Source organism: Ailuropoda melanoleuca, chromosome 10 (genome assembly GCF_002007445.2).
Source record: "Ailuropoda melanoleuca isolate Jingjing chromosome 10, ASM200744v2, whole genome shotgun sequence".
Lineage (NCBI taxonomy): Eukaryota > Metazoa > Chordata > Mammalia > Carnivora > Ursidae > Ailuropoda > Ailuropoda melanoleuca.
The window spans coordinates 49,885,542-49,909,049 of record NC_048227.1 but is presented as its reverse complement, the minus strand read 5'-3'; positions in this window follow the sequence as shown (position 1 = coordinate 49,909,049).

Here is a 23,508-nt window from a genome sequence, read left to right as displayed (position 1 = left end):
GCCTTCAACCTACGTTTTAAGTGTCTGTGCTGGCTTCTGATTCTAGAGCACTGGTCAGCACGCATTTTCTGTGACGGACTACGAGGCAAAATTGAGATTATTGTATGGGTATTATATAATGATAGATTGAATTTTTATTGACACAATTAAAAACAGTAATTGAGAACAATTTTTTGTGATATGGTTTTCTACTAACAAGAAGAATGACTTACTCTTGGGGAGGATAATATTTCACTTAGTTGGGATTTCAAAGTTACTATTTCCTGTCATCAAAATTGATTATTCATCTGTTAATGTGGATCTCTAGTATGATTTTACATATTTTGTCTTTGAAAATATCTTCATGCAGGTAAGTATTGCCAAGTACATACGTTAATCCATGGGAACGTTTTCACTGAGCATATTTATCTCTGGGAAGGCGTTGATAGAATTCTATTAGATTCTTTCTTCTCTTGGTGGTTTCCTTGTAGCATGCTACCACCCTGCCGACGGGTCACTTCCAGTAGAAGGTTGTGTGGAGCTCCGCAACCACACAATCTTGAACGGATTTGAAGACATGGAAACGTCCTTTACATTTGCATCAGGGTCCCAAAAAAACCACCGCTGGACCTACGGCTGCAGCTCAACATATGCCGCCGATCCGTGTGAGAATGGAGGCGCCGCTGCTTGTCTTACCTCTCGATAAGCACAGGAAATCCGGAAAGCGGCTCGGTGTAACTTTGTGATTCCGATTACGTTCGCTGTCGTCAGAATTACGTCAGTGAATGTTTCGCATAGGAACACCGTTTTGCTGGCTCCACCTCCAGAGCTGCTGATTCAGTAGAATTTGACGCTGCTTCTCCGAGGGCCACCCTTTGAAAAGCACTACTCCAGAATGCTCTTGGAGTCCAGAGAAGCCTGTGCCTGAATCCCACATACAGTGGGAATAACTGTTCCCATTGTTTTGCAGGGTTTCAGTTGGGGGTGGAATTCATTACAAAACAGGATCAAGTCTGCACCAAAAGCTACAGTCCAAAGCCATTCGGTGTTCTGTAAATAGCACTTGAGGGTATTTCTTCTGGGCCAGAAAGATGGCAATAACCGTTCTGAACTCAAAAGCTCAGGATGAAAGTAGCACTGGCAAGCCAACAGACTGCAGTGTGGGGGGACAGAGCGGGACGTTCAGCTTCTGTAGCTGGCAGGTGACAGCTGCGGATGGGTCAGTGACGTTCCCTGCTGAGAGCGCTAGCTCAGTAACGCAAGGTCGGGTCCCGTGTGCTCCACAAAGAGCTGCCGTAAATAACACAGTAAATAACCGTAGTCATTTGTATGTGTTTTCAACCCTTGACATTTTAAAACAAGTTTTCTGGATTTGACCAACTAAGCCTTTTTTTGCTCCCACATATTCTGACCGTCAAATGTAACACATCTTAGCGGATTCTGCTTCAGGTTGCCCCGAAGTCCTATTTCCTTAACTTCTGAGGAAATACCTGTGCCTGTAGCTGCCCCACACAGGCTACGTGTAGAAACTCACTCTCCAGTCACTTCCGCCGCAGCACAGACTTAGCACATAAACGAGAATGAGGCAGTCGCAGTAACATTTGTTGACTCGGCAAGAGCCAGGAAACCGACTCGGAATCACGTGCCTTGTTTTTTTATTGACTGTTGATGTTGTTCCCAACGTTCTCAATTCTTTGAGCCACTGTTCTTGCCAAAAGCCTAATTAAATAGTCTAAGCAAGTTTACTTTGGACACTTTTCTGTAGCTGATGAATCAAAAACAATTTAATTAACTCACCATTGATAAAAGGCTTTTCTTGCAAGGCTAACAAATGCACCACTCAGATGCTTACTTTGGCTGCAGCTTTATTTTCAATTTTTTTTTTCATTTTTAAAAAGAAATTCTGTAATGAATAATGCTATTACTTGTTTCAAACTTCCTAATTTTTCTGGCCACTGTGATGAGTACTTCATCTGATAATTCCATTGTATGTAGAGTATTCTTCCAGAACAGCTACAGTGTCCTTGCGTGGTAAGCACAACACTCTGTCATCTACTGTGGTAACAAAACTGTCTATACCGCACTGTGTCTTAAACACAGGAAACTTGGAGTCCACGTTTCTTTTTTTCCTTTTCCTTTTTGTTCTGGCATCATGGGTATCCACTGCTAATAAAACATTGTGGTATGGCAATATGTGTGGCATTCAGAATGCGGAGAGTTACAACTGTATCTCTGACATCCGTAATATGTATGCTGAGAGCACCGGAGGTCTCCGCCGTGGCCACTGAACCCTTCCACTGGGGTGCGGAAGCAACCATAGCGCATAAATGAATGTGGCCATATTCCAATAAAATTCTATTTGCTTATGGACACTGGAAGTTTAATTTCATATAATTTTCATGTGCAAAAAATGCTCTTTTTCCTTTTTTTTTTTTTTTTTTTTTTTTTTACCATTAGAAGAATGTTAAAGCCATTTTCAAGTGGAGGTCTGAATTTGGCTGGTGGACCAAATCTTTGACCCTTGTTCTAGGATATTCCCAAATCATTACTAAGCTCGGGTTTTCTCCTTCCCAATTTTATACACCACTCTCAAACCTGTTCTCAGCCTTTATCTTTCTCATTTTACCATTTAGATGTTAATATGAATTGTTTTTATTGACTTAGAAAAAACAAAAATTTTTACCATAAAAGAGAATTTTGGATTTTTTCTTTTAAGGTATATTTGGCAACTAAGAATTGTTTAAATTGAAGGTATACAATCTGATTATTTGATATACATTGTGAAATCATTACCACCTTCAAGCTAAATAATGTATCTCTCTTTAGATAGTTACCCCCTTTTTTTTTTTTTTTTTTGGTGGTGGTGACAATTGAGCACATTTCAAAGTACACAATAAGTATTGTCAACTATAGCCACATTGTTGTACATCAGATCTCCAAAACCTATTCATCTTGCATAACCAAAACCTCGTACCTTTTAACCAACATCACTTCCTCTTCCCCTAGTCCCTGGTAACCATTATACTCTACTTCTATGAATTTGTCTATTTTAGATTCCTCACATAAGTGAGATCACGCAGTATTTATCTTTCTATGTCTGGTTTATTTTACTCAGCACAGTGTTCTCCAGGTGCCTCCAAGTTGTTGCAAATGGCAGTATTTCCTTCTTTCCAAGGCTGAATACTATTCCATATTATATGTGTGTGTTATATATGTTATGATATAAATCATATCCTATATATAAAAATCATACACACATACACACACACATCCTACATTTTCTTTATTCATCTGTTGACAGACATTTAGGTTGTTTCCATATCTTGCCTATTGTGAAAATGTGGAAACAATTGTGGGAATGCAGATCTCTCTTCGAGATCCTGATTTCATTTTCTTGGGATATATACCCAGAAGTGGGTTTGCTGGGTCATACGGTAGTTCTATTTTTAATTTTTTGAGAAACCACAATACTGTTTTTCATGATGGCTGTACTGATTTACATTCCTACCAGCAGTGTGTAAAGGTTCCCTTAACGAGAGAAAATATGTAGACTATCCATTAAAATTTGAAGCCAAATGACCCATCATTATTAGTATTGTCAACTGACTTAAGTTTTTTAATATTTATTAGCATTTTGGTAAGATAAATTATCTTCCCAGTGGCTAGTAATAGATTAAAATACATCCCTAACTCTGTGAGCATAAGTAAAGGAACCTCTTAGTTTAAACTGCCCTGAAATAAAACCCTAAAAATACACAAAATACAGAAAAACATTTAGTTAATATTCTTCCTTTTTTGGGGGGTGATTAATTTTGAGCCAATATATAGAAAAGAAAAAGTGATTTTTTTAAAGAAGTGTTTTCATTCTTGGTGTTTCCCAGGAATTAACTAAAGACTGGAAACTCATATTTATTAAGTATAGTAATACTAACAAAAAGATATAAAACCAAATAAAAATTTCATTTGGTTGCCATGTAAATTAATAATGAATGTTTGACTCTTCATTTTTTACTTTATGGTTTTAAAGGACACCTATTTCTGACAGTAATTTTCATTTTCAAAGCCATTTATCACACATTTTTCAGTGCTATATCTAGTTTCCTCCTCTCTTAGCACATTTAATACTAAATTAATACTTCAGAAGAACTTTTCTTTTTAGCCATTCTGAAAATTTTGTCAGTGACCCTTAACAGAATGGTAGCTCTTGCTAAAAAACTATTCTAGCAGCTGTGACTTTATCCTTGCAGCCTAGTTCTCTAGCAGTACATTAATGTCAATAAGCAAATGAGATGATGATTGACAATAGCTGCAAGTCAAAAGGGAAAAGATAAATTACTTTAATCAGAGACCATGATTTATTATATATACTTTATAAATGTGGATAGAGGCCAAGATTTTTCCTTTGGCACAGCAGAAAGTGTATTTAAGATTTTTGCCTACAAGTCTGAATTTTGGGCTTAAATTTTTGTACATAGGAATACTATTAATGGTTTATTACATTTTGAAAGGAAAAGGTAATTGTGTTGAAATTGACATTTTCAGAGGAAGGAAGATTTTTATCAGTGTATTTGGCGAAGTACATTGGTGCAGTCTTAGCTATAAAATTTTTAAGGAAAAATGTAAAAGCAAAGCAGTCATATGATCAGATAAATTGAGTAGATTACAAAGATAAAACAGCTCTTTCTGTTACAAATGAGAATCTGTACAGACAGCTAACTGAGATGTTTTAAATTTTATTTGTATAAAAATGCTGTTCAATGTCTAATGATTTTTATTGTTTGTATTATTCTGTACTTCAGAATAATAAGATAAGCTTGAGTATCTCATTAGCTCACTTTCAAAACTGATCATTTCAGGACACTGCTGAATATAATGGAAGGTTTGGGTAAATAGGTTTGTGTCACAGCCTCTATGAAATTAGACGAGGGTAAGCCTGGTAGATGAACCATCATCTATGTGCTAAACACTCACAATCCATCCTCATGTTATGAAATGACATCAGCTCATTTTAAACTCTAAAATTACACGAGTCTGCAATTAAACTGCAGACTGCATTCACACTGTTATTTACTTCTCTCTCCTTTCTCAGTCATTCCCCCAAATAAGATTTATTTACTTAAAGTTTGTTACTTAAACCAGAGTTTGATACAGTGTTTTCCTGCATTTACTTATAAGGTATCATGTACTGTGGCATTTGCTTTTGTGAAAGCCAATCTCTTCATTACTAATTAGCCCCCAGGTTCTGTGGTTCTCGTTGCCCCCAGACTGTTTCTGGTGAGAGCTATTATGGAAAGAACAACACAAGATAAGACACATTCATCCATCCACGTCGTCAACAATATATATGGACAACAAATATATGTGGAGATCTCTGTGTTAGGCACATATTAGGGTGGGGGGGACCAAGTTTACAGAATGCATATAAATAATCACAGAGCACTTTTCACAAGTGGTTATGTGCCAAGAAACAAACCTATGGTGAAATAAGTGTGGGATACCATGGATTCAGCACAGTTAGGCAGATTTCTTTACTACTGAGCTTCAGAACCTGCAATAAATACCTAATGGACGCTGTGAAGGTGAGATGAGGTATGGTTTGTAACGTTTCCCAATTTTCTGTGGACTATTTGTGAACATTTCTTGGAAGCTATAGTTTCTTAGGGCACAGGTTAGAAAGTGCTGCTAAGCAGTATTATATGGTGTCCTATAAAAGTAACTCAGTACAGGGGTGCCTGGGTGACCCGGTGGGTTAAGCTCCCAACTCTTGATTTCGGCTCAGGTCATGATCTCATGGTTGTGGGATAGAGCCCAGCATGAGGCTCTGTGCTCAGCGGGGAGTCTGCTTGAGATTCTCTCTCCCTCTGCCCCTCCCCCCACTCTCAGGCTTTCTCTCTCTCAAAATAAATATTTTTTTAAAAAGTATTCGCTACAGTAACTTTTAATATACTTCCTCAAGATCAGGCATTATAATTTATTTCTAATAAAAATGTTTTAAATTTATCATTTAAGAGAACGATTCAGGAAGTTGACAAATACTTTGGTGATGTAATTAAAAAAAAATTCTGAGCATGATTACTTTTAATTTTGGCCCATGGTTTCTAAGTCCTTTTTTCTTCCTGTATTAGATTTTTAGAATATGTATTTACTTTTGGTATCCTAAAATTTTGTGAACATGAATGTTGGTCTAGTCACTAGGAATGCCGAAAGGAACTGCTGCTGTACCATCTGAGGAATTTCAATATTTGTATGTAGGATTTCACTGTTATGTTCCTTTACTTAATATTAATGTGTTGTACTAGTCCACAAACTATTCTAATCATCAGTTGTGTAGTAATAGAAAAAGAAATTTTAGATTAACTTCTGATCAGTGACTACTTAAAAATGTTGAATATGTGGTATTTTTTTTAAGTTACAGTAACGATTCAGAACTAGCACCTGTTTTGCTGAAGGCTATGAATGAAAGAAGTTGGTAATTTATTACAAGACCATTTCTTCCCAAAGAGATACTTTTATGTGAACCCTATTGTATGTGTAGTTATATATACATATGAATATGTGTATGTACATTTACAAATGTGTATATACATTTACATTTCAGTCTCAGGTGTTTAATTGATTTTGTTAATTTTTTTTTAGTGGGAACTTATGCTTCTGCAATGCCTTCTATAGAATATTTATAAATTGCTAAGATTACAAAAGCAGAAGATGGAGAATTATTAATAGCAACACAGACTGGGGCACACCGCTGTTCTTCTTTGAGATGTTTTTGCTGACAGATACCCCAAATAAAGAATTGGTAGTGTTGATGCCCTGTTTCCTTTACTTAAAAGTCCTAAAAACAATGCCACCCAGTAAAACCTAAAATAAATATCCATAAGTCGTTATAATCAGAAATATTCGTAAAATTGAGAGATCTTAAAATGTGTGTTTCTAGCCTATGTTTCCCTAGCATCTGTCCACAGAGTGCCCGACCACGTGTAGCTACACAGAAAAGAGAAAAAGTATTAGACTATTCGACAACTGTTCTGCTTCTGTCCTCCAAAACATCTTCTGATTCCCCATCTATGGACCTTCCCTACCGAAGTCAGGGGTCTCACGTCCTGCTCTCGGTTCCTCAGTTTGACGGTGGCCCGGAGTCTGCGCGGAAGGGCGCATTCCCGGAGCATCACGAGGCCCGATTGCTGGGCACCTGCGGTCCTAACCCTCTGCGACCAGCCGCTAGCTTCAGTTTTAACTCGGTAGCCGCCAATCTTCCCTCAGAAATCAAATGAGGCCATCTATTTTTTGATGTTTTGAACATTAAAGTGACAAATGTAAAAGAAGGTGACTTTTTAAGCCTTTTGATAAGTGTTTAACCCCCCACTCTCTGTTGGGGGGGGGAAGCCCTGATTTGTAGTGCTTTCCAATTTTTGTCATGTAAATACTCCCAAGGGTGACTGATTTCAAGCTTTCAGTGTGAAGTCACTCAATGCTGAGCTGGGATGAGATACACACATTGTTCTTTTGAGTTGATGTGAACAGCCCCAGCTCACTGCCACCGGATGAAAAACAGGCATCAGAAGCTATGGCTACTTTTCCCGCAGCGGTGGTATCATCTGTGGTCAAGTAGTCCGTCAAAATCAATGAAATTCTTCCTTGCCAGTGACTACCTTGAAAGAATAAAGTTCAAATAAACTTTCCTAAACTATTACCAAAACGTCCCTAGGAGAATTAAGAATACTAAGAAGAAAAACTTTGCAAAATCTTACAAGGAGAAGCAAATTATTTTTGCTGATGTAAATCTGACATCAGTCATGTAAATTGATAGAGCGTTGTGTGTGTGTGGGATTATAATTTAAAAAATATTCCCCCATATTTCCGTGGACTTTGAAAATTATATCCCCAGATATATTGTGACATTTCCTTTCTGCATGTTGGTGCAATTTTACATTATGAAATTGTCATGGAGATTCATTACACCTATTTTCCAAACACAAATGACCATAACTCAAATATGTACCTATCATATACTGAACTCTAAACTGCACAAAAACATTCTATCACTGATGTGTATGCAGGCACACTGATAAGATATGTACACATTTTTAACACAGAGATTCTTGGACCCTCCGAATTTTTACTTTTGATGTCTTTCTACCTCAGGTACCGGATTTTTGGTCCAGATTTGGAAGCATTTATGTATTAGCCTTTACCAGGCTACAGTGAATAACAACTTCAAAAGTATAAGTGGCTTCCAAAAACATCTATTTCTCACTCATGTGGCACATTAGCTACCGTGGGTTGGTTGTCATAGCTGTCCTCCAAGACGTGGTTCAGGGTCATGTCTGCTCCATCCAGGACCCAGGCTGAAAGAGAAGACCCTAACTGGGATATGCCCTTCTAGTGGCAAAGGGCATTGATGGAAGAGAACTGGCAGCAATGTGAAATGCATCTCAGAGTGTCCAAGTGGATACACTGCGCGTTACGTCTGCTCACATTCTGTTGGCCAAAGCAAGGTGTGTGGCCAAGCCCAGTCATTGGGCAACAAGACTACTCTCCTTCCAGGGAACCATGATTAAGTCATAGCCAAAGGTATTGGGACCAACTAATTCTGAACAATAATACCCCAGGTACCACAATTTCCCACAAAATTGAGTTCCCTATAAGTAGCCAAAGTATGTCAACATAATATAAAAGGGAGTAACATCTTAATTTTTAAAAAAGGAATGTAAGATACATTGGTTTAGGTTCAGAATTTTTAGAAGGATCCCCACTCTTTGTATTTCATCCTGTGGAAAATAAAAAGATTTCCCCATATATCACTATCACCTAACTCGGTAGGAAATAAAAAATACGGTAAACTCATTGAAGTGACCCTAGCTAACTGCTGGTGTAGTTGTGGAAACATTGGAAGGGATGCAGGAGTCCTGAGGAATCCACAGTCCGGAGTGTGCTGCTTTGTGGCTGTTACTTAACTCTTCTGCCCCTCAATTTCCTCATGTGTAAAATAAGAAAGTTGTTTCACAAGCTTCCTAAGGTCGTTCTTACTATAAAGCTCTCATTCTAATGCTTTTTTATTGTCATCTAATTAACAAAGCATATCCTTCTGCATTTTTTTAATAGTTTAACTCGTTCTTCCTAGAATTATGGCAGAGCAATGGAATCTTAATTTTCTTTTATTCATATCCCACCCTATTAAAAAAGGGATTTGAGATAAAATAATAGAGTACAACTCTCCTTGTTTTTAATTCTAATATTCAAACTGATATTCTTCCATTACTCGGAGATTTGCAGGTTTAAACATCATTATATGTAAGAATTATCTGGGAGCTTGTTTAAAATGTAAATTTCCAGCTCCTAAAACCCTGGAGGTTCGAAGCCTAGACAGAACCCAGAAAACTACATTTCTACAAACACCCCAGGTGTTCAAACCAGTCTAAGCAGTACAGACTCTATAAATTATATTGATGATAATAATAATAATAATGGTAATCACCCCATATACTGGGATACTACATACTATAATAACTTAAAATTAGTTAATACCATGCTTCTCAATTATATATTCCTTATTTGGTGGTTGTATTTTGTCTTTGTGAATTTAACTTTTTAAATTTTTATTTATTTATTTTTAAAGGTTTTATCTATTTGGCAGAGAGAGAGAGTGAGAGAGGGAACACAAGCAGGGGGAGTGGGAGAGGGAGAAGCAGGCTTCCCGCTGAACAGGGAACCCAGTGCAGGACCCTGGGATCATGACCTGAGCCAAAGGCAGATGCTTAATGACTGAGCCACCCAGACGCCCCTTAACTTTCTTTTTAAAAAACCGTATTTAGTATATTGGACCTCAGTAAGTGATGGAATTATGTTCATATATAAATTTTAGAAACATGGAAACCAAATATCTGAATATTCTTTGGAAGTGAACGTGCTTTGATTAGTATTAGATTCTCCCAATCCATAGGGTAGAGCCACCTCAGACCGAAATACCACAGAATTACGTCTACTGTTGGATGATGACTTCCAGTCTCCCTGCCTCCCCCCTTGTTTCCTCACAGTCTAATCTCCACATCCACAAACTACTTTTAAAACATACCCACATCATGTCATTTCTCTGCTAAAAACCCTCTAGAATAAAAACCAAAACCCTTGTCCTTTAGGGTCTTATCTCCCCAACTGCCACCCTCGCCTCTGCACCTGCTCCTTGCTGCAATGCTCTTCCCCGAGTATCTTCACCATTCCAGGGCTCACTTTCCCTCGGGGCTCCACCCAAATACCGCCTGCGCAAAGAGGCCCTTATTGACAACCTGATAAAATAGCATGTTCTCTCCCACCCATCAATCACTGGCCTTTGTACCTACATTTTTGTTTAGAGCCCTTACGACTATTTGACATACTATGTGTTGGTTTATAGCCTCCCCTCTATAATGCGTATCTCGGTAAGAACAAGGGCTTTGTTCTGTTCACTGCTCGGTCTCCTGGGAGTGAGAATAATACCTGGCACCGAGTACGTACTCAGTCAGTATTTGTATCGTTGAACACATTTTGGAGATGATACACAGCGTGGCCCGTCTCCAGTCTAAGGCAAGACCATTAAGATCCAAGTTTTATCAAATAGGCGATGTTGTTAAAGGCAGTTTTATTTTCTCTTAATTTCCCATCTATTTTGGAAGTCATTTTAATTTATTACTTTTAGATTTATCATCCCTTTTGCAAACTCTCTTCTTTCCATCTTTTTCTAGTCTATTTTTTAATTATGTGGGATACTTTATTTTGAATTATGGCAATTTAAAGATGATATTTCATTTCAACAAGTTTTAATTACTTAATTGAAATAGGAAACTCCAACTATGAATTCAATGCTGGTGAAAGGCACCAGATTTACACCCCATAAAACTGAGCACTTATCTTCATGGGATACATATATGGGATAGGTGTATGAATGTGTAATAGCGTTCACGATGTCCTCGGAAAACTCGAAATCATCTTGATCAAAAAACAAACTAAAGGGATAATTTATTTCCCAGCATCCTCTGATACATGCCCTCTAAAACCAACATATGTATTATTGGTAGAAGTTTTAATGCCAGGAAAATATGCCTGACTGGGGTGCCTGGCTGGCTCAGTCCATAGAGCGTGTGACTCTTGATCTCAGGGTTGTGAGTTCCAGCCCTACCTTGAGCAGAGAGCTTACTTTATTTTTTTTTTAAAGATTTTATTTATTTATTTGACAGAGATAGAGACAGCCAGCGAGAGAGGGAACACAAGCAGGGGGAGTGGGAGAGGAAGAAGCAGGCTCATAGCAGAGGAGCCTGATGTGGGGCTCGATCCCATAACACCGGGATCACGCCCTGAGCCGAAGGCAGACGCCCAACCACTGTGCCACCCAGGCGCCCCGAGAGCTTACTTTAAAATAAATAAAATAAATAAAAATAAATGCTGACTGGAATAAAACTGAGATTGATGAGACAACAGGTCCAATGCACTTTGAAAACTGAAGAAAAAAATAACTGTTGCAATGTTTACAACATTTTTAGTAAAATAAGATTAGACCAGTGGCACGTGGGTGGCTCAGTGGGCTAAGTGTCCAGCTTGATTTCAGCTCAGGTCATGATCTCAGGGTCATGAGCTCCAGCTCTGCATCGGGCTCCACATTCAGTGTGGAGTCCGCTGAGAGATTCTCTCTCCCTCTCCCTCCCCCTTTTGCCCCTCCCCCGACTTGTGTGTGTGTGCTCTCTCTCAAATAAATAAAATCTTTTAAAAAAAGAAAAGATTAGACCACATTAAAACAGTCCACTTATTAGGACATTTTCCCCTCCCTGGCCTAGATTTCCCTAATTGTTACTTACTGCCTGGTCTGGTGCCTAGAAATGCCTTACGTGCCAGAAGACTGTCAGCAATGAAGGTTTGGGTCAGTGCACCACCTAAATAACCAAGACCAGCAGAGGTGTTTGCTAAAAAGAAATACCAATTGGTAGTGGAAGGAGGCAGTCATGGATACCAGCTATGATCACATGACCAGGTACAGAAATAAGGACTGTGATTGTCATGAGTACTTCTTTATTTCATTATGAATACATTTGTGTGCATACTTATATAGCAAATAACTTTTTTTAGTCTCTCTCTTATCTCCTTATCGTGTAATATAAGATGTATTGACTTTATATCATAGTATTTAAGTATTGATAATTTTACATTATAGGATATCAAGGAAAGTAAGCATCTAAGGACTGTGTATTTTCTTCTGGAGAAAAGGTTAGTGGGTTTTTGGTTGTATGCAAGATAATTGTATCATGTTAGGTGGAATTGTGACCTTCTTATTTTCTTCATTTGGAGATTAAGTACAGTTTCAGAACATGTGTATTGATGCCAAGTTTATAAGGGGTACACGTGTGATGGCTAATTTTATATGTCAGTTTGGCACCACCAGGTGCCCAGATACTTGATCAAACGTTCTGGGTGTATTTTTTGTGTTTGGATGAGATTTAACACTTAAATCAGTGGATTTCGAGTAAAACAAAATGCCCTCTGTAATGTAAGTGGGTCTGGTCTAATCAGTTGAAGGCCTGAACAGAACAAAAAGCTTGGCTTCCCCCAAGCAAGAGAGAATTTCTCCAGCATGCTGCCCTTGGGCTTTATCTGCAACACTAGCTTTTCCTGGTTCTACAGCAAACTGTCTTTAGACTCAAACTAGAACACGGTTTCTTTTGGGTCTCTACCCTGTCAGTATTCCCTGCAGATTTCGGATTTGCCAACCTCAATAATCCCATGAGCCAACTCCTTTTACTATTGTAAAAATATTTATACATCTACACATACATTTATACATATCCTGTTGGTTCCATTTCTCTGGAGAACCCTGACTAATACTTTTCCCAACAAGGCCAAAAAAGTTTGTAACCTACAAATTATATATGAGAAAATAAAGACATTTTACTAACTGGATTCAAAACATTGTATATGTACTAATGACCATGTCATATGATCATTTAAAGCTAGCAGGAGTTTGCAATATACATACATTATTGGAGAGATCTAGTCATTCACTAAGCTTTAAATGTACAGGCTTTTCTATCACCATGTACTTGCCTATTGTACAAATATCTATTTTTAAATAAGCGTCATTTTTGTAGGACTTTTGCTTTTTTATGAACTTGAGACCCAGAATATTTAGATTACTTTATCACTGCAGATATTTTTTTGTAAATTCTATAAGTTAACACTCGTGCACAATGAAATTTATTTTCAACTTTATGTGTTACCAATAATGGTAACTTAATTTTTTTCTTATAAAATAGAAAATGTTTTTGTTGTGTACAGTCCTGCCTAATATCTGTAGGCTGAATACAAACTAAGAAGACAAATGAAAATCAGATTTAAATATGTTGGCTACTACATTCATTAAATCAATTACATATGAAATTGAACCACAGAAAAAAGTAAAAAATTATGGGATATATTTTCTGAATCATTTCAGAAGCTTCTGTGAGATACCGAGGGTCTGTAGAACAGTTTACAAAACAACATGTGAGAAATTAGAGTATAGCATTAGTAGGCTTCCTACAAGAAAAAAAGAGCAATTTTTGAAGTTCCTTCAAGGACAAAAGATAATGGATGTTTTTATAGTTTGCATCTGGACTAACTCTATTAGCATCATTAGTGGTAATGTATTCCAGAAGCCATTTAATGTAATTATGCAGATAATATTTTTTCGTTAAGAATGTTGTGGAATTTCAAATAAGTACATTTTTTAGATGAAATCTTTTAATCTTTTAAGAGTAGTTTCCTAGAAAAATCTATTACCCCTACAGTAAGAAATAAGGAAACTATAGGTTAAGAGACTAATAACGTTCACTTTTGCGACTCACTTAAATAATGATATAAACCATTTTTTTAAGTTGCTAAGTCAAGATAGAAAAGAAAGAGTTCTGCAAGTACCCTTACTTTTAGGTCTTAGCCTAGAGATGTTTAAAATATAAGCATTGCTGTATTAAAAGTACATTGATTATGGTAGACACTTTATTTTGCTTTATTCCTATTTTTCCTGTTCACGCTACCTGTTAACCCTTCTTGCACCACCACCCTAACTTTCTGTGGGAAAACATCCCTCTCACACTAGAGATATATGGTTTAGATGGAGCTGATTCCTTCATTTCAGAAGTTGGCATGTGAACTCAAGACTGACCAATCAGAGCACACACGTACACCTGTAAGGGCACACACTGCTTGAAAAGAATGAGCAATAAGACTAATTCTCGGCCTCTTCCAAATTTAGGCTCTTTGTAGTACAGAACACAAACCTAACTTCGATCATCATGCCAGCCGGTTTGGTCGCCAGAATGAGTTCACCTGCCAGGAGATGAAGAGAACTGACTCTGTCCCGCTGATGCCATTTGTCCTACTGCGTCAAGTCATTTCAGAAGTTTTACATTGCATGATCTAATAAATGCCTTGTTTTGTTTTTGTATGAGTTTTTTTTTTGTAGGGGTGATTAAGCCCGCTTTATTTAGTTTCAATGACTTGAAAATGGAAGAGTTCTAACACTCAAACCCTAGTATTCTGAAAAAGATATTCTTACAAGCGACTACTCCTCCCACCCATTTCCTCTAAATGGCAAGTTTCCTTTGCCCTTTCTGGTTGTTCCCTCTGTAAGGTGTCAACCCACTTCTGCCAGATCACATCTCCTCATCTCCTTAAACACTGCTACATTGTTTTCTTGTATTAGTCTTCTTAGCTTTGAATTCTCCTCCAACTTAGAATTCTGAGTCAGCTTACACATAAAATTCATATACTTCTGTTGTCCTGGAAATTGCTACAGACTTGTGTACTCAGTTTATAAACTCCTAGTGGCAATGATAAATACTACTCAAACTACCCAGAGGAGTTTGGGATTCCCCACACAGTTAGCCATAAGTGCAGTGCCATTTGGACTGGTTATTTGAAAACTTTCATCTAGTGTAAAGTCTCTTTTGCTCACAGTTGACGTGCCTCAGAGGACTGCGAGTTGGGCAGGAACGGCACCCTAAGAATTTTCAGATATTTAGTTTCACTAAGATGCAGAACTGGTAATACTTTCTCTTGTGAGCATTTTTTATGACTTCAGCTTACAGCACAAATATGCTGGACCTCTAGCACAAACCCATTCTCATATGATTCTTTCCCTCAGTTAGTTATTGCCGCATGGTAGTTCTCTCACAATGAATGGCTTGAAACAATAATGATTTATTATATCTCGTGACTCTGGATTGTTTGGCCAATCCTTCCGTTCTCACCTGCAGTCACCTGTGGCAATCATCTGCTAGCTGATTGGCTGGGCTGGGGTTCAGCCAAGTTGCTGGTTGAGGCACCTCGACTCTCCTCTCCCCTCAGGGGTTCTAAGAGCTCAAAAATAGAAGTGACACCAACTCCTAAATCTTAGTTTTGCAAGCCATGTAGAGTTGTTTCCATGGCTGCATTTTCTTAACCAAAGCCAGGGCCAGCCCAGCTTAGATAGGGGACTGGCGGTAGGGGGTCTAACTCCACCATGTGATGAGAGAATGGCAAAACGTCACTGCAGAATGCGTGCAGGAAGGGGGCTATTGTTGGGACCATCTTTGGAAACAACCTGTCATTTTTATTTATAATTGGAGAAAGAAACTACCTTTTCATATCTAAATTCTCTTGATAAATGTAAGTAGAATCCTTCTTGAACCATTTAATATTGACAAAGGTACTCCAAATGAAAAAATAATGCTTCCATTGGGAAATAAATATTTCTAAAGTGGCAAGTCTTAGGACACACAGTTATTTATAAGTACACACATGTGGTAGTATTTGGCTTATATACACAAGCAGATAATTTGTAAAATACATAGGTTTTGCTTATTGAAAAAGGCAAAATGTAAATATTGCCATTGCTACCCGTTCTGCCTTTTACAATGTCCTGTAGAGCTTCAATTTTTGAAAGTGTAACTGGCTTAGAATAGCCATACAGGCCTTTGAACCAATAGGATAGCAGTATATCCCAAGATACCTGCCTTCTGCATTTGAGATCTTGAACATTTTTTCCACAAAGTGTGGTTTACTCAAAAGTGTTAAGCCACTTATATAAAGTTTTAAGACATGAAAAACTCTTAAGAATAAAAATATATGTTGGGGCACCTGGCTGTCTCAGTCGGGGCTTTGACTCTTGATCTGAGGGTTGTGAGTTCGAGCCCCACATTGGGTATAGAGATTACTTAAAAATAAAATCTTTAAAAAAAAGAATAAAAAATATATGTGTAAAAATATAAAGAAATTAATGGGTGCAAAACACTAAATTCAGTGTAGTAGTTACCTCTGGTGGAGAAGAGTGGAAAAGGCCACCAGGGAGCCATACCTGAGGGCCAAATAGCATACTGACAATGTCTGATTTCTCAAAGAGTGCGGTAGGTATGGGGGTATTTGTGATACATTTCTTTAGATTTTTCTATATGAAATACTACAAAATTATAAAGAGAACTCTTTATCATCTGATTAAGATACCATTCCAATCAACGCCACCTGAAACTCAGAAATGTTTAATTGGTTTCTAAAACGTTGCTTTACTATACAGATAACTCTAATAACTCAGTCCCCATGCGGTACTATTTTACAGTAGCTCTTTCTCTTCTTTCCAAATTAGCTGTGCTGATGACAGACAGAGAAGAGAGGCAGGCAGCACGGACAGCACCTCCACTCGACACACGCATCCTCTAACTCAGAACCAGTCGTTTCCCCCAACCACTTTGTTGCCCTTGAGAGATTTTTACAGGATGCATTTTGTAGTATGGGTGGTGTGGGCTGGGATAGAATGTTTAAGTCTGAAAACGTGCTTGGGAAGGACTCTAGAAACTTTAATTCCCTTAATAAATTAGGGTTAAATCTAATTCTGACAAATATGGCAGAAAATAGTTTCTCATTTTTTCCCCACGATCACCCAAATATTCATTTCTAACAAACACTTTCAGGTGAAAAGTCCTTTTCTAAAAAATGGAGCTTCCAGGGGAAAAAAATCAAGGGCATCTGGTGAGCTTGATTTACGTGGGAAGTGGAAGATAAAAGCAATGTAGGTTGACTATCTGTCGTATACGAAAGGGGAAGAGAAATTATATGAAGTCAGTTCACGCTCTGTCTTCTAAAGCAGGCACTCTCAGTGACTTGATACCACATTCAAGGGAATATCGGCAGACTCATGATCCACTTCCTTTCTTCCTAACTCACAGTAATCCAGTATACCATTCCTAGTTTTTGAAGGCTAGGAAATCTTGGAGAGGGGTTTGCACACTTTTATTGGGAAGTAATATTAAATATAAACATATATATGATCCCCAAATCTAACCCCTCATTGTTTTAGACACTTGACATGTTAAATAAGGAACATTTCATGGTATATCTAAACTTCTTCAAAACAAACTTCTTTCTTTAACTTCCTTAGAAGCAAGTAAAGATTTGGGGCGCCTGGGTGGCTCCGTCGTTAAGTGTCTGCCTTCGGCTCAGGGCGTGATCCTGGCGTTCTGGGATCGAGCCCCACATCAGGCTTCTCCACTGGGAGCCTGCTTCTTCCTCTCCCACTCCCCCTGCTTGTGTTCCCTCTCTCGCTGGCTGTCTCTCTTTCTCTGTCANTCTGTCAAAAAAAAAAAAAAAAACTAAAAAAAAAAAAAAAAAAGAAGCAAGTAAAGTTTGGGATGAAAATGTGCGGTAGAAAATACATGAAAAAAAGGAAGCGACATGGCTTACGCAGGCCTTCTTCTGGGAAGTTACAAGAACCCAGGCTGCGGTCTGTCTGTAAAGGTTTCTCCACATGGTTGGCACCTTCTATGTATGAAAAATTTGTGACCTCTGATATATGTTCATTTTCTCTACTTTCCTATTCTTTCCAGTTCAGTTACAGAGACTTCATTAAGTAAAGGTCTAGCATCTGATAGGTGCTTAATAAAATTTTCCTTTATTGAAATGAAGTTGATTTAACCAGCTTAGCCTTAGAGGTAGGTTCAACAAATAGATAAGTGTTGCTGAAAAATCTGCTTACCCTGATGACTGTGATACTGTGTGTTTGAGTGAGTGAGTGAGAGAGAGAGAGACTAGTACATCTCAAACTGAACACAATTTCTTTGTTCCCGTCTCTCTTTCCCTGTCCATCTGATTCCCCAAGAATGTAATCATGGTCTGGCAATTTTTTATCTCTCCTTTTAGTGCCTACAGCCATGTCAGCACCATCATCTGCCTGTCTCTCTCAGCCTTCCCTGACAACTTTGAGTTGGGACTACTCCCCGCAGCCCCCTCGCTAACCTCGCTGCTGTTCATCCTCTCCAATCTATCTGATGCACCACGCCAACTCTCTTCCTCTCTGAAGCATTATTTTCATCGGATCACTTCTCTACAATGGCTCTTAATTGCCTTTTGAATCTAATTAAAACTTCTTCAAGATCCTCTACCAATTAACTCTGTACGCAGGCTCCTTTAGCAGCCTTCTCATGGCGCGGGGCTCCTGTTCCCAGGCCCAGCGGACCAAACCTGCTCACCCTCTGCCTTTTCCTGCTTGCCCGGCCTCCCCCCCACCCCCGTGCCAGCTGCCTCCTACCTAGAGTGCCCACTCCACTTCCTTCTTCTTTCTGCCAAAGCACTCTCTCTCTCTCTCAAAAAAGAAAAGAAAAAAAAATATTGCTAAATTACCTCTCCCTTCCAACTTTGATTATTCTAACTAAGAATCGTAATGGATTGAACATGGGTCTATCCTTTTGGAAATGCATGTGTTTTCATGTACCTGCATTATCAACGCCTTGTTGCAGGGAGCAGTGCCCACATATCTTGGCTCAGGGACTCCACGCATTTGGAAGAAGTCCTGCTGTTCTCGGGCTAGTGGTTTGGCTTTTCCCACAGCTAGGTGAAGGTGCACCTAGTGTTCCGTCTTTGGCTCAGGCCGAATAGGCAGGATCGGGGACGTCTTGGTGCCACCTCGCTTCCCTTCTTCGCCGGCAAAGCACTCTGCCTTCGGGGCCTTGGGCAGACTCGGCCGCCCCTCTCTCCCCACCCCGGTGAGCCAGGACAGGGGAAGCCTCAGGGGCCTCCAGGCATGCAGAAGGTAACCATTGAGGCGAGAGCCCTAGGAGCACTACTGGGGCCACAGGGCGGAGGACCGTAAGGCGCAGGTCATTTCCGGGTCGGGCCACCTCCTCGTTGGCGCAAGTTGTCTTTGCCGGATCCCCGGGGTGCCCCGATGGCGGGGCCCCACGGGCGGACGACCGCCTCCAGCTTCCCTACAACTCCTGGGAGACAAAGTGTAAAACTTGGCCCTGGCACGTCCCGGCTGCCCCGCGTTGCCAACAAGAAGAAGAGGGGGGCAGCCCAGAAGCGGCCGGGGGGGGGGAACCCTTGCTCCGCCAGTACTTCGCGCGCCCGGAGCGCGCCAGCGCCTTCGGGGCGCCGGAGCAGTGACCAGCGCTCACACGCGGCCTCTACTGCCCCCGCTCCAGGGACACCCGGCCCGCGGCTCTCGCGGGGGCGGGGAAACACCCAGAACCTCTCCCTCCACCCCGGGCCGGCTGGGCGCCCCAAGAGGGCCTCCGGACGCAGGCAAAGGGAGGGACTGGTCGGGGCCACTCCTCCTACGCCTAAGTGGCAGAGGGACCCCCGGGCCGGCGGCGGAAGGAACTTTAGGGTGGTGGAAGGACGCTTCGAGTGGGCTGGGATCGTACCCCAGAGTGCAGGACCGGCTTCCTCCACAGCGCCCCTCCGGGGAACTCCCGGGTGTCGCAGAGAGCCTGTTGGATCCAAACTGTATTTTCCAAGTTCACTGACTGGATGTGGCCCGCGACCGCTGGAGCTCTCCACAGGTGGGAGGCCTGTGCCGATTCAAGAGAACCTGCTGGTGGTTGGTGCTATAGTTGCTGTTGCTGCTTTCTGTGTATGTGTGACTGGTTTTAAGTATATGATCCCAGTATTCTCTTCTTGACTAATGCAGGCTGCTATAAATGACACCCAGAGAAGGACGCTGTAAATGTCAAGATGTTGTAAGATGTTAAAAAAAGGGGGGGGGGTTGTTGGAGTACTGGGTTGGTCCTGGCATTACAGCCGAGCTACAAGCGCTGGGATTACTGTTGTGGTGCTGGAGGCCTAATGATGGCTTTAGCTAAAAGCCAGAGCCTGAACATCCTAAATACAAAAAAATAATAATAAATTAATTAATTAACAAATAAACAAACAAATAATCCCGAGCCATCGTAGCCCTGATTTAAAGCTAATCAGAATTAGTGTTTCCTTTCCTAAATAATGCAGTTGAGATGGCTATCCCTGCATTTTTTTCTTTCTCCACACTGATAGATGTAAGGCTGTGTCATTATTTTTAAGCTAAGAACATCTTTTGCTGGAGAGTCCCAGCAGAGGCCTCCAGTGGAGTTGGTGACAACAGAACTTCGCATTGGTCTTGCACTTTATAGGCTTTCGGGTACATTATTTCATCTGAGCCTTACTTAAATCCTGTTGGAAAGAACGAAGCGGTATTATCCACATTCTGCAAAAGAGAACAACTGGGATTTGCAGGTGTCTACTGACTTCTCGGCTGCTCACTCGTAAGTGCAGAGCGGGCACACGGAGGAAGACATTCTGACCGCAGCCCCATTTCCAGCTCCATGAGTACTGCTGCGAGCTGTCGAGCTGTTGCTGGTCCTTGTTCTCTTCTCCCTTCTTATTGTGATACTTGGGATAAAAGCAGAGGGAGAACTCACCGTTCATGGTGAGAATGGCCTATAGTGTGGGAGAAGGACTAATTCACTGGGCTCTGAAGGAAGCAAAGTTTAGCTCCATATGCTGAATTGATGCTTTTGGTATGTATTTCTTTGGGGGGGAGTTCCCTATTCTGGAAAGCTCTTCCATAGATAAGTCTCTGTTCAAATGACAGCTAGAAACTCACTTTTTGAAACCTAAGACTGAACAAACCTACTATATAGAAAGAAGTCACAGGTGTAACCTGGGCTGAATTAAAATAGCGTTTACTGAGCACCCTTTTCCCTGACGAAGTATCCTGTTTATTATTAACTATTGCTTCTAACTTCGTATTCTGGTCTCGATGTCCCTGAAGGGCTGGGGCTTCTCTAAGAGACTGAAGACTTGCCAAAGCCTAAACGCGTAGGGACCAAGGGTTGGGGAGCAATTCTTTCTTCTTACCTTTTTGGGGGGAACCTTTCTGTTACAAAATGTATGTTTCTAGTTGAAGCGTTTCAAATTCCTGCTCAGGAACTACCTAGAACTGGATGTTTAGAAACCTTTGTATGAGTCATATGTATAAAGTCACCTTCATAAGTATTTGGCTGGGAGTTGACGGAAAGAATGTAGAATGACGACGGAGAGGAAGTGGTGGGGGAAGGCGATTGGATCTGAAACAAAACATTTGAACAGATGAGGAGGCTGTAAAATCGAGAGTAATTCCGAGCCGATGCCACTGTGGGGCGCCAAAGTTCTACTCGGCTAAGGCCTGCGGCCGCGGTGCGAGGTGCGAGGACAGAAGTCCTGGAGAACAGATGCACTGGGGGAAGAAAAGAGGGAGGAAGGAGGGAAGGGAAAGGAGAGGAGGGGTGGGGCTGGGGTGTCCTTTATTCTCCAGCTAAACTCGCCGTGGAGACTCCGTTACATAACAAGTCTGTGCGTGGTGGAAGAAGACTTTGTTGGAAGGAAAGAAGGCAGGGTGTGAATGGGGGGAAACGCTTAGAAGACAATCCCAGACCACTGAGCTGACCGTTAAGGAACACAGGCGCTCCCCTTTGCTTCAGAAATTCTTGGGCTTCTTCCCAAACTGGGGCCATGACCTCTTTTAAAGAGGCATGTAAGGAGGGAGATAGATTAGGAGTGGATCTGTTCCCCACGAACACACCGGCTACACCCGCCCAACTTCCTCGCCCCCCCCACCCCTATTTGGGGGCTGCCGCCACCGGGAACGGGGGCTAGCTCTCCTCCAGGGCGCTGCGGGGTTGCCCAACTCCGTCTGCAGCCCCCGAGGACTCCTCAGCCGGGATAAAGGNGGCGGGGTGGGGGCGGGGGGCGGGAGGCTGCGGCCGAGACCCGGGGAGGCTGAACCGCCCGGCCCCGCCTGGGTTTATTACATCCCAGCCACCGGCAAAGGTTAGGAACGCGCATTTAGGGACGGGATAATCCAAGTTTAAATATTAACAGTAAAAGCAGAACCGGTGGAATATTTACCTAGAAACTGAGCAGATCTCCTTTTGCCAAGGGAGAGGAGCGCGGAGGAGGCCCGGCTCCCAGGCCTGCGGCTCTGGAGCGGCGGTTCCCCGCGGTGTCGCCGGGCCGGCCAAGACCCACCTCGGAAGCTTCCTCAGATTGTGGTTAAGGGGGGAGGGCCGTGGACCCCCTGGTTTTGCCAAGTCGATCCGAGTCTGCGGAGCTCGGTTCAAATCATCTGCTTTGTCATATTCTCCCTTTTAAGGGTCTCCCCGACCAACACAAAAGGTGGAGGAAAGTACGTTGGATCAATAGCAAAGATTGTTATTTAGATAACGAATTAATCTCCCTGTTATAATACTTTTATAGTGAACTTTGCACCCCTTCCGTAAGAAAAAGGAATTTAAAGGAAAAAAGTCTCAAACAGGATTAAGGTTTTAATTACAATTCTCTATCGAAATAGTATGTTTGATGAGCTGATCTTATCAATTAATAGTAACATTAAAGCTCAAGAAACAGATTCACGGAAAATATGCTTAAGGGCGTCTTTTAAAAGTAATCGCACCCAGGGAACTAGCGGGGCAGCAGGCCAGCGATGCGGCGTCGAAGCAGGTTTCGGATCCGCGTCTGCTTGGACTCGGCCAGTGCGGGGCGCGCATCTGGGGCTCAGGATGGGGCGGGGGCGGCGGGCCTGGGAGAAGCGGCCGCGCGGGTGGGAGGGAAATAATAAATAACAGACGCCTCTTCCAAGCTGAGGCCCACATCAAAGTTGGGGCCCCGCAAGGGCCGTGCAGTTCACTGCGTTTGGGTCAGCGTTATATTCCAGGGGCAAATAAAGTAATTTGAACATGCACCAACAGTTTTCCATAAAATACGAGTTAAAAGAAGTAATAGAACTAATCACTGTCTCCTCAAATCAAGTAGAAAACATTTCAATGCACTAATTAGAGTAATTAGAATAATAAGCCTCTGCCTATATGTGGTAAGACAATGTGTACAAACAACTTTATTTAATGTATACTGGTAATCAGCGATGCGTGCCTGCTTGAATGCTTAGCGCAATAAAACTACCCTCCGTCCGCCCAAACAATCAAATACAAATTAGTTTAATGATTGTGCCTGCTGAATGTCTTAGAAATCCACAGGCAGAGGCGAGTAAATAGAAGCATCCTTGTTTGCGTGCGTCCCCGCCCGGGCTGGCCGCGGGGCCCGGTGAGTGGACGCGGGCTGGCGCGGCGGGAGCGAGCAGGGGGCCCCGCGCGCCCGGCAGAGCCCGGGCCAGGCGCCAACACCGACCTGCGCCCCTCCAGAGCCCCTGCTTCCGTCCCTGGCCGCCTTCCCACCCCTCCGCAGACAGCTGTCCGCCCCCGTGGCCCCGCCGCG